Consider the following 12675-nt stretch of genomic DNA (forward strand, 5'->3'; position numbering starts at 1 on the left):
ACAGTGACATGGAGGAAAATGAGACCGGAGAAGGCACTGCTGAAAGAGGCCCACTGCAATACATGACACTGAAAGACTGAATCTCCACAACGGGCCCAAAAGCGCAGGGATGCCTGGCTTCACCTTGGGGGTGCCAAGGAGTGGACATTTCACAGGGAAAAGCCAGGAAGGGTTCCACAGCGGTATGAGTACAGCGCCAGGACACCCTAGGGTAACAGTACGCTATACAAGTACAACACATTTACATTTACTGCGCACTGCAAGCCAAAGTGATACACACCACCGGATCTGCAACACCATGCATGCTAACAAATGAGTGAAACCCTGCATGCAAGTGAAATGGGCTGCACCACTGGAATAGACAACACGCTGCATGCCATAGAAAGAGACGACAAACTGGGGCTACTAAAATAGGCCACGTTTCATGCACATGTGTGGAGGCCCTGTTGGCACTCGCCCACCGTTACCTCTGTACTCCTCACTACATCTCTTGTAGGGAGCAAGAAGGGCTGGGGCGGCTCTAAATAACCCCCCCCCGCCCCCCTCACTTGTGATGTATTGTTTAATACAAGGCTCTGGGGTGCATGGCGTTCCTTCCAGGCATTTGAGCGCACAGTTCTGTCCATACAAGGCCCAGCGGTGCGCATGCATGTCAAAGACCACAGTGGTGGTGGATTTTGTATGAACAAAGCTGTTGTGTTGCGCAGAGGTCGCGCAGGGCTGCTATGGTACATTGTGCACCTACAACACTTTGCGGTGCAGTGTGCAGCCACAAGTCTACTGTAGTGCATCATGTATGTACCTAGCTATATGTGATGTGCCTAAAAGCCTCTTTTGCTGAATTGTCTAGTAACAATGCGCTTTGGGGGCATACTTAGTCTACCAGATCCTTCTGACACATTTTGCACCTACAAGACGTGTACATTGTCCACCTACAACCCCCACGTGGCCCAAGTCAGCCTTCTTCCTCCAGCCTCACGCAGGACTGAGCCTCACCATGCCTGCAGGGCTGCAACCGCCACCAGCCAGAAAATACAAATGAGGGTCTCCGGCGTGGCCCCTCCGTCTGGCTTTTCAAAATGAAATATACAGACTGGGAGACAAGACACAGATGGGACCCCCCTTTAATGGGGATTCCCATACCGCCCTGCTGAGCTGGTGGTGAAGCTCTGAGGCCTGCATCCCCTCCCCCACCCTGTCTCCATCACTAGGACAGACTTGGGGGTGCCCCAGAATGCAGCACTGTGCAGGGAGAGGGTGTGTTCTGCTCTGGAGAGGCCCTGGAAATGAATGGGCAGTATCAGATGTCATGCAGGGGACTTTCCACTCTCCTTGGCACGAGGGTGCCTCCAGCGTGTCAGGTACCACACTCTGCCCTGAACAATAGGTGCGCGTGCAAGATGGGTCTGTTTTGGGGATATTTAATGGTGCGCAGAGATGTGCAGGAGGACAGAGCCTGCCACAAACGCACACAAGACGGTTTAAAATCTCAATAAAGCAGATTATAGCTTTCCCCGTCGCGGATTCCCAAAAACACACATTGGCGCCTCATTGATATGTGCATGTTTGAGGCCGGCTGGGGTGGCGGGTAGGGTTGGTGGGCGGGAGGGTGGCGGTTGCTAAGGCGGGCGGCGGTTCCCTGGTTAGAAATGCAGACACCTTCCCCCTGGGGGGCTCCCCAGACGTGACCTTCAGGGTCTGCGACATTGACTAATGGGGAGCGCGGAAAAACGGACGGGGAAACATTCACACGACATATAATTGGGCCGCATCACACATATAAATCTAGCCAATGCGCACTGAGGTGGGGGGGGGGGGGCGGCCGGAGATGTGGTCAGCATCAGCCCTCTTGTGACCAGGCCTCGGAGAGGAGGCAAGCAGGCTGCTTTACGACGGGGCAACCTTTTATCTGATTCCTGAAATCCGACTAGTAAAACACATTGAATAGCAGCGGCTTCCACGGGGGCCACCCTCGTCTCGTCTCCAACTTCTTCAATCGACAAGAGACCCCTGTGCTGAAACCCCTGTTGTCTTCAACAATAAAAGATGCGCCTTGAAGCCGTGTGCAGCAGCTAAATAGGTCTCAAGACTAAATGTACAAAGTTTATGATTTTAGCAACGTGCAAAATACTTGCAAATTAGAAACCACCCCTTGGCAAAGCAAAAGAGAGACGAACCACACAGCCCAGTGGCCAGCTCCCCTGCCAGTGACGTCATTTCCTCTAGCACAGGGCGCACAGCCTCACAAACGTTCCCTTTAGCAACTGTGACTAAGGCACTTGTGCTTTTTTAAACCAAAAAGTATTTTTGTTTTCAGTGAAAGTTTTATTTAATTTTTCTATTGAGAGTGCCAGGCCAACAGCTCCCTTGTCAAATTTTTTCAAAACCCACGATAAAATACAAATCAAGCATTAAATAAGCTATCCGACTGACAGCCTGCACTAGTCCTATTGGATTTGCCAAGGCTTGTTCTTCTAGAGGTTGCCTGTTCACCGAACATCACATATGGAAACGTTCCGTGAATATATCCTTAAGAAAAACATAAGCGAATCCTGACCGATAGAATCTGTACGTAGACACAGCTCCCCCTAGCGTTCATGTATCAAACAAGACCATGACCTCAGCAGTTCTCTCCAAGCAGCATTAATTACTTCTAGGGTGGGCTTGTCAGCACAGCTCACGATTGGCTGCTATTACAATATTTCACAATATACCTCAGCCTCATTAGGAGGGGCCTGCCGTTTGGGCCGATATGTTTCTGACCCGATAAAGTTTAATTCTCTTCTCTCATAATGTATTCGGCCTATTAAATAACTCCCAGTTAAGGTTGTCGACGTAAATGAGGGCTAAATTACAGGCTCTGGTCTGGACGCACGAAAAGCCTCATGTCCCGGTAATTATCGACCGTGGGAGTGCAGTTTTAGCCAATAGGCTATTCGTGTTTTTTACTTTCTCCTGCTGTTTTATCGTAAAAACATTCCTTTGTCATATATCTTTCTGTAGTGGTAGCGCCAAGACGCCCACCCCTCCTTAGAGCGCTTTATAAATATAACATGTCATTAGTGGCCAACTTTCTAGTCGCAATGTGTGTGATAACAGAGGCCACCACACATATCCCAACTAATCAGGACACTTAATGCAGTCCATAGAATGGCATTTTGCTCCACACAGAAGAACAGGACACCCTCACCTCATGCTATGATTGGCTGCTTGGTGTATCATTCCACCTTATATAGAGTGCTTGCATTGTAATGCGTGAGGAACTATTTTACATCTCAAAGGTATGCTGAATCCTCACACATTGAATGCCTTATCTCATGGGTGCTCTGTACCTCGAACGTATTTTTCGAGTTTTGTTGCTGGGGGCTTTTTAAATGTTTCAGAACATTACAAGAGGAACCTCCAATATTGACTGCCACTAAGGAGGCAGCTACTAATTTCGATAAGTGGCTAAATCAGGTAGCCAACACTTTGGCACCAGAAAAAAAGCAAATATTCTAGCGTGAGGCAGGTATCTTCCCCTTGGTACACGTCTGATTTAAAGTTGATTAAAACTAAATGCAGGTATAAAGAGCGTATCTGGAGGACTGATTATAGCTCAGCCCTTAGGAAGGACTACTGCTTAGCCCTTGAGGAGTACAAGACTGCCACAATACAGGCCAAAACAGCATATTATACCCCCCAAAAAATCCAGGAGGCCTCTAATTCCTCGAAGGAGTTATTTAAAACATAATGCCCTGTCTAGCGGCCCGAGAGACGCTGTTTGCGCTCCGGATCAGAACTTTGTAAATGAGCTGGCTGTGTTCTTTCAAAGCAAAGTTCAGAACGTTTACAATGATTTCGCAAACACAGCTGTAGCAGGTGGCATTATTCATCAGGGGGATGTATTAGAGAATTCACCACAAGGAAGCTTCACACAATTTTCTGTGTTGGAGAAAGAAAAGGTCCATGAGCTTCTGCTTCAAACAAAATCCGGGTCTCCTCTCGACCCTTGCCCCCCCCCCCCCCCCCATTTATTCTACATCTGGCTGCAGAGGAGATTGCTCTCTCCCTGACGCCGCTGTTAAATCACGTTACTAGTGCTGGAATCTTCCCATCGGACTGGAAAAGGGCTTGTATAAGACCTATATTGAAGAAACCATCGCTTGATCCCCCTGGAAGCCAAAAACGATCACCCCATCTCGTGTCTTCCTCTGCCGTCTAAGGTTCTGGAGAAAGCCATGAATGTCGAATTAACATCATATCTAGATCATAACAACTTACTAGATTCCACTCAACATGGCTTTAGAGCCCGGCACTCTATGGAGTCTGCCTTGATTCGGTCGACAGAGGAAGTTCGTAAAGCAATGGGTGGGGATGGGTGGGCGGCCCTTATCCTGCTTGACCTTACAGCTGCCTTCGATACGGTAAATCACAAAGTGCTGATACATAGGCTCCAGAAGGCTGGCGTCCGTGGAAAAGCCCTAACCCTACTATCATCTTTTCTGTCAGATAGGGAACAGTTAAAACATTTGAATGGACTTAAGTCACACCGGTGCACTCTACCGGGCGGAGTCCCTCAGGGCTCTGCTCTATCTCCCACCTTGTTTAACATCTATGTGACTCCTTTAGCCAGCTTAATAAAGAATCACGGTTTCTCGCTTGTGTCCTACGCTGAAGACACTCAGTGAGTGGTGTCTGTAACACACAGCGTAGACGCTACGGCAGAACGTTTTCATAACTGCATCACAGACCTGATGATCTGGATGAACCACAACTTTTTAAAGCTAAATGCGGGTAAAACCGAAGTTGTGGGATATGGCACAAAGGCATCTGTTTGGAGTCAACTATGGTGGACCCCTGAAGCTGGAACGTGTCCGGTGCCTGCACCCAAAGCAAGGAATTTGGGTGTCCTGATAGACAAAGACCTTACTCTTGCCCCACAGATTAACCAGGTGTCTTCAGCCTGTTTCTACACCTTGAAGGTTTTACGGGAAATCATACCCTTCATTCCTTTCTCATTGAGGAAAACGGTGGTTGGAGCTTTGGTATTGTCAAGGCCGGATTATTCTAATGCTCTATATTTGGGCGCAGGGGCAAGCCAGCTTTCCAAACTCCAATCGTTACAAAACGCAGCCGTAAGAGTATTACTTAATCTTCCAAAGCATCATTCCACATCTGTCGGGGTAAAGCAACTACACTGGCTTCCAGTCAAACGACGGGTGGGTTTTAAGGCTCGGTGTATAGTCCACAAAACCTTTTACGGTGGAGGGGCATCTGATCTACCAGCTCTGTTCCCTCGCAATAACCCATCGTGCCATCTTAGATCTTCTAACAAGGGACTGGTGTTATGTCCTAAGATTAATAGAGCGAGGTGGGCAGGAAAGCGATTTTCATATTTAGCCGCAAAATTGTGGCACTCACTTCCGACACCACTCCGACTTCAACCAAGCAGGACACTTTTTAGGAAGCAAATCAAAACCTAGCTTTACTCTCAATGCTAATCGATCTAGTCGCACTCGCAGGTACCTTATGTTAGCGCCAAGATGCCTCGGCATTAGTTGCGCTTTATAAATGTCGCAGTCAGTAAGTTTAGTCAGGAGCCCAAACCTATTGGCTTTACCAATGCTTGATATTTGTTTTGATTAGACTACGCCACTTCAAGTGGAGCTTTCCATTGGAATCTGGCGCTATATAGACTGCATGAGGACGTGACAATCCTGCTAAAAGGCAGTGATTCGCAGAGTAGAAAAGTGGTGCTTCGCGTACAGGTACACACGCGGACAAACTTACAGCAGGCCTCGTACTTGTGTTATTTAGGTGGTTTTTTTTTCTTGCAGCGGCAGCATCCATTGTTCACCATGATAAAGAAGAGACTGGAAATCGCGTTTGCCTCTCAACAACTCTGCTGTATGAGGCAGCGGCCTCTCCCTCCAGCATTGGCAGTCTCCATGGAACTGGTTCCCTTTGTCTCTGTTGCCTGTCCCTACACTCTCTATGCCATCTATGTGCCAGCTTCATTTAGCCCTGGTCTGTGTCTTCTTGCCCCCAGTCCATGTCTACATGTTTCGGTGTCTGTATCCCAATCCCAATGGCTTCCTCAGGTTACCCATAAGCAGTGTCTGTGTCTCCCTCTACCAATCTCCTTGACAGGGTCCTGCCATTGTGTTTCTGTCTTCATTTCAGTGCTTCTGCCGGTGTCCCCATGCCCTAGTGCCTCCGTCTTCCCGTGCCCAGGGGTGTGTCTGTTTGTCCCAGCATCAGTGTCTGTTTTATAATCCCAAAGCCCTTGTCCACGTTTCCTGCTCATTGCTGAGCTGTGCCAGGGCCTTTCATCCCCTGCTCCCAGCTGAGCTGTACCAGGGCCTTTGATTTCCTGATCCCAGCTGAGCTGTGCCTGGGCTGTTGATTACCTGCTCCCAGCTGAGCTGTGCCAGAGCCTTTGATTCCCTGATCCCAGCTGAGCTGTGCCAGGGTCTTTGATTCCCGGATCCCAGCTGAAATGTGCCAGGGCCTTTGATTCCCGGATCCCAGCTGAGCTCTGCCTGGACACTTGATTCCCTCCTCCCAGCTGAGCTCTGCCAGGGCCTTTGATTTCCAGCTGAGCTGTGCCAGGGTCTTTGATTCCCTGCTCCCAGCTGAGCTGTGCCAGGGTCTTTGATTCCCTGCTCCCAGCTGAGCGGTGACAGGGCCGTTGATTCCCTGCTCCCAACTGAGCTGTGCCAGGGCCGTTGATTCCCTGCTCCCAGCTAACTTGTGCCAGGGCCTTTGATTCCCTGCTCCCACCCGAGGTGTGCCAGGGCCGTTGATTCCCTGCTCCCACCCGAGCTGTGGCAGGGCCGTTGATTCCCTGCTCCCAGCCGAGGTGTGCCAGGGCTGTTGATTCCCTGCTCCCAGCTGAGCTGTGCCAGGGTCTTTGATTCTCTGCTCCCAGCTGAGCTGTGCCAGGGCCGTTTATTCCTTGATCCCAGCTGAGATGTGCCAGGGTCTTTGATTCCCTACTCCCAGCTGAGCTGTGCCAGGGTCTTTAATTCCCTGCTCCCAGCTGAGCTGTGCCAGGGTCGTTGATTCCCTGCTCCCAGCTGAGCTGTGCCAGGGCTTTGATTCCCTGCTCCCAGCTGAGCTGTGCCAGGGCCGTTGATTCCCTGCTCCCAGCTGAGCTGTGTCAGGGTCTTTGATTCCCTGCTCCCAGCTGAGCTGTGCCAGGGTCTTTGATTCCCTGCTCCCAGCTGAGCTGTGCCAGGGCCTTTGATTCCCTGCTCTCAGCCGAGCTGTGCCAGGGCCTTTGATTCCCTGCTCCCAGCCGAGGTGTGCCAGGGCCGTTGATTCCCTGCTCCCAGCCGAGGTGTGTCAGGGTCTTTGATTCCCTGCTCCCAGCTGAGCTGTGCCAGGGTCTTTGATTCCCTGCTCCCAGCTGAGCTGTGCCAGGGCCGTTGATTCCCTGCTCCCAGCCGAGCTGTGCCAGGGTCTTTGATTCTCTGCTCCCAGCTGAGCTGTGCCAGGGCCATTGCTTCCCTGCTCCCAGCTGAGCGGTGCCAGGGCCGTTGTTTCCCTGCTCCCAGCTGAGCGGTGCCAGGGCCGTTGGTTCCCTGATCCCAGCTGAGCGGTGCCAGGGCCTTTGATTCCCTGATCCCAGCTGAGATGTGCCAGGGTTGTTGATTCCCTGCTCCCAGCTGAGCTGTGCCAGGGTCTTTGATTCCCTGCTCCCAGCTGAGCTGTGCCAGGGTCTTTGATTCCCTGCTCCCAGCTGAGCTGTGCCAGGGTCTTTAATTCCCTGCTCCCAGCTGAGCTGTGCCAGGGTCGTTGATTCCCTGCTCCCAGCTGAGCTGTGCCAGGGCTTTGATTCCCTGATCCCAGCTGAGATGTGCCAGGGCCTTTGATTCCCTGCTCCCAGCTGAGCTGTGCCAGGGTCTTTAATTCCCTGCTCCCAGCTGAGCTGTGCCAGGGCCGTTGATTCCCTGCTCCCAGCTGAGCTGTGCCAGGGCCTTTGATTCCCTGATCTCAACTGAGATGTGCCAGGGCCTTTGATTCCCTGCTCCCAGCTGAGCTGTGCCAGGGTCTTTGAATCCCTGCTCCCAGCAGAGCTGTGCCAGGGTCTTTGATTCCCTGCTCCCAGCTGAGCGGTGCCAGGGCCGTTGTTTTCCTGCTCCCAGCTGAGCTGTGCCAGGGCCGTTGATTCCCTGCTCCCAGCTGAGCTGTGTCAGGGTCTTTGATTCCCTGCTCCCAGCTGAGCTGTGCCAGGGTCTTTGATTCCCTGCTCCCAGCTGAGCTGTGCCAGGGCCTTTGATTCCCTGCTCTCAGCCGAGCTGTGCCAGGGCCTTTGATTCCCTGCTCCCAGCCGAGGTGTGCCAGGGCCGTTGATTCCCTGCTCCCAGCCGAGCTGTGCCAGGGTCTTTGATTCTCTGCTCCCAGCTGAGCTGTGCCAGGGCCATTGTTTCCCTGCTCCCAGCTGAGCTGTGCCAGGGCCGTTGTTTCCCTGCTCCCAGCTGAGATGTGCCAGGGCCGTTGATTCCCTGCTCCCAGCTGAGCGGTGCCAGGGCCTTTGATTCCCTGATCCCAGCAGAGATGTGCCAGGGCCTTTGATTCCCTGCTCCCAGCTAAGCTGTGCCAGGGTCTTTGATTCCCTGCTCCCTGCTGAGCTGTGCCAGAGCCTTTGATTCCCTAATCCCAGCTGACCGGTGCCAGGGCCTTTGATTCCCTGCTCCCAGTCGCGGTGTGCCAGGGCTGGTGATTCCCTGCTCTCAGCCGAGCTGTGGCAGGGCCATTGATTCCCTGCTCCCAGCTGAGGTGTGCCAGGGCCCTTGAGTCCCTGCTCCCAGCTGAGATGTGCCAGGGCTGTTGTTTCCCTGCTCCCAGCTGAGCGGTGCCAGGGCCGTTGATTCCCTGCTCCCAGCTGAGCAGTGCCAGGGCTGTTGATTCCCTGCTCCCAGCCGAGCTGTGCCAGGGTATTTGATTCTCTGCTCCCAGCTGAGCTGTGCCAGGGCCATTGTTTCCCTGATCCCAGCTGAGCGGTGCCAGGGCCGTTGATTCCCTGCTCCCAGCTGAGATGTGCCGGGGCCTTTGATTCCCTGCTCCCAGCTGAGCTCTGCCTGGACACTTGATTCCCTGCTCCTAGCTGAGCTCTGCCAGGGCCTTTGATTTCCAGCTGAGCTCTGCCAGGGCCTTTGATTTCCAGCTGAGCTGCGCCAGGGTCTTTGATTCTCTGCTCCCAGCTGAGATGTGCCAGGGCCTTTGATTCCCTGCTCCCAGCTGAGCGGTGCCAGGGCCTTTGATTCCCTGCTCCCAGCTGAGCTCTGCCTGGACACTTGATTCCCTGCTCCCAGCTGAGCTCTGCCAGGGCGTTTGATTTCCAGCTGAGCTCTGCCAGGGCGTTTGATTCCCTGATCCCAGCTGAGATGTGCCAGGGCCTTTGATTCCCTGCTCCCAGCTGAGCTGTGCCAGGGTCTTTGATTCCCTGCTCCCAGCTGAGCTGTGCCAGAGCCTTTGATTCCCTGATCCCAGCTGAGCGGTGCCAGGGCCATTGATTCCCTGCTCCCAGTCGCGGTGTGCCAGGGCTGGTGATTCCCTGCTCCCAGCCGAGCTGTGGCAGGGCCATTGATTCCCTGCTCCCAGCTGAGGTGTGCCAGGGCCCTCGAGTCCCTGCTCCCAGCTGAGATGTGCCAGGGCTGTTGTTTCCCTGCTCCCAGCTGAGCGGTGCCAGGGCCGTTGATTCCCTGCTCCCAGCTGAGCGGTGCCAGGGCTGTTGATTCCCTGCTCCCAGCCGAGCTGTGCCAGGGTATTTGATTCTCTGCTCCCAGCTGAGCTGTGCCAGGGCCATTGTTTCCCTGATCCCAGCTGAGCGGTGCCAGGGCCGTTGATTCCCTGCTCCCAGCTGAGATGTGCCGGGGCCTTTGATTCCCTGCTCCCAGCTGAGCTCTGCCTGGACACTTGATTCCCTGCTCCTAGCTGAGCTCTGCCAGGGCCTTTGATTTCCAGCTGAGCTCTGCCAGGGCCTTTGATTTCCAGCTGAGCTGCGCCAGGGTCTTTGATTCCCTGCTCCCAGCTGAGCTCTGCCAGAGCCTTTGATTTCCAGCTGAGCTGCGCCAGGGCCGTTGTTTCCCTGCTCCCAGCTGAGATGTGCCAGGGCCGTTGATTCCCTGATCCCAGCTGAGCAGTGCCAGGGCCGTTGATTCCCTGCTCCCAGCTGGGCGGTACCAGGGCCGTTGATTCCCTGCTCCCAGCTGAGATGTGCCAGGGCCTTTGATTCCCTGCTCCCAGCTGAGCGGTGCCAGGGCCTTTGATTCCTGCTCCCAGCTGAGCTCTGCTTGGACACTTGATTCCCTGCTCCCAGCTGAGCTCTGCCAGGGCGTTTGATTTCCAGCTGAGCTCTGCCAGGGCCTTTGATTTCCAGCTGAGCTGTGCCAGGGTCTTTGATTCCCTGCTCCCAGCTGAGCAGTGCCAGGGCCGTTGATTCCCTGCTCCCAGTTGGGCGGTGCCAGGGCCGTTGATTCCCTGCTCCCAGCTGAGATGTGCCAGGGCCTTTGATTCCCTGCTCCCAGCTGAGCTCTGCCTGGACACTTGATTCCCTGCTCCCAGCTAAGCTCTGCCAGGGCGTTTGATTTCCAGCTGAGCTCTGCCAGGGCCTTTGATTTCCAGCTGAGCTGTGCCAGGGTCTTTGATTCCCTGCTCCCAGCTGAGATGTGCCAGGGCCGTTGATTCCCTGCTCCCAGCTGAGATGTGCCAGGGCCGTTGATTCCCTGCTCCCAGCTGGCCGGTGCCAGGGCCGTTGATTCCCTGCTCCCAGCTGAGCGGTGCCAGGGCCTTTGATTCCCTGCTCCCAGCTGAGCTCTGCCTGGACACTTGATTCCCTGCTCCCAGCTGAGCTCTGCCAGGGCCTTTGATTTCCAGGGGAGCTTTGCCAGGGCCTTTGATTTCCAGCTCAGCTGTGCCAGGGTCTTTGATTACCTGCTCCCAGCTGAGATGTGCCAGGGTCGTTGATTCCCTGCTCCCAGCTGAGATGTGCCAGGGCCGTTGATTCCCTGCTCCCAGCTGAGCTGTGCCGGGGCCGTTGATTCCCTGCTCCCAGCTGAGCTGTGCCGGGGCCGTTGATTCCCTGCTCCCAGCTGAGCTGTGCCGGGGCCGTTGATTCCCTGCTCCCAGCTGAGCTGTGCCGGGGCCGTTGATTCCCTGCTCCCAGCTGAGCTGTGCCAGGGCCGTTGATTCCCTGCTTCCAGCTGAGCTGTGCCAGGGCCGTTGATCCCCTGCTTCCAGCTGAGCTGTGCCAGGGCCTTTGATTCCCCTGCTCCCAGCTGAGCTGTGCCGGGGCCTTTGATTCCCTGCTCCCAGCTGAGCTCTGCCTGGACACTTGATTCCCTGCTCCTAGCTGAGCTCTGCCAGGGCCTTTGATTTCCAGCTGAGCTCTGCCAGGGCCTTTGATTTCCAGCTGAGCTGTGCCAGGGTCTTTGATTCCCTGCTCCCAGCTGAGCTGTGCCAGGGTCTTTGATTCCCTGCTCCCAACTGAGCGGTGACAGGGCCGTTGATTCCCTGCTCCCAACTGAGCTGTGCCAGGGCCGTTGATTCCCTGCTCCCAGCTAACCTGTGCCAGGGCCTTTGATTCCCTGCTCCCAGCCGAGGTGTGCCAGGGCTGTTGATTCCCTGCTCCCACCCGAGCTGTGGCAGGGCCGTTGATTCCCTGCTCCCAACCGAGGTGTGCCAGGGCCGTTGATTCCCTGCTCCCAGCTGAGCTGTGCCAGGGTCTTTGATTCTCTGCTCCCAGCTAAGCTGTGCCAGGGCCGTTGATTCCCTGATCCCAGCTGAGATGTGCCAGGGTCGTTGATTCCCTGCTCCCAGCTGAGCTGTGCCAGGGTCTTTGATTCCCTGCTCCCAGCTGAGCTGTGCCAGGGTCTTTAATTCCCTGCTCCCAGCTGAGCGGTGCCAGGGTCGTTGATTCCCTGCTCCCAGCTGAGCTGTGCCAGGGCTTTGATTCCCTGATCCCAGCTGAGATGTGCCAGGGCCTTTGATTCCCTGCTCCCAGCTGAGCTGTGCCAGGTTCTTTAATTCCCTGCTCCCAGCTGAGCGGTGCCAGGGCAGTTGTTTTCCTGCTCCCAGCTGAGCTGTGCCAGGGCCGTTGATTCCCTGCTCCCAGCTGAGCTGTGCCAGGGCCTTTGATTCCCTGATCCCAACTGAGATGTGCCAGGGCCTTTGATTCCCTGCTCCCAGCTGAGCTGTGCCAGGGTCTTTGAATCCCTGCTCCCAGCAGAGCTGTGCCAGGGTCTTTGATTCCCTGCTCCCAGCTGAGCGGTGCCAGGGCCGTTGTTTTCCTGCTCCCAGCTGAGCTGTGCCAGGGCCGTTGATTCCCTGCTCCCAGCTGAGCTGTGTCAGGGTCTTTGATTCCCTGCTCCCAGCTGAGCTGTGCCAGGGTCTTTGATTCCCTGCTCCCAGCTGAGCTGTGCCAGGGCCTTTGATTCCCTGCTCTCAGCCGAGCTGTGCCAGGGCCTTTGATTCCCTGCTCCCAGCCGAGGTGTGCCAGGGCCGTTGATTCCCTGCTCCCAGCCGAGCTGTGCCAGGGTCGTTGATTCTCTGCTCCCAGCTGAGCTGTGCCAGGGCCATTGCTTCCCTGCTCCCAGCTGAGCGGTGCCAGGGCCGTTGTTTCCCTGCTCCCAGCTGAGCGGTGCCAGGGCCGTTGGTTCCCTGATCCCAGCTGAGATGTGTCAGGGC

The sequence above is a fragment of the Triturus cristatus genome, chromosome 12 (genome assembly GCF_964204655.1).
Source record: "Triturus cristatus chromosome 12, aTriCri1.1, whole genome shotgun sequence".
Lineage (NCBI taxonomy): Eukaryota > Metazoa > Chordata > Amphibia > Caudata > Salamandridae > Triturus > Triturus cristatus.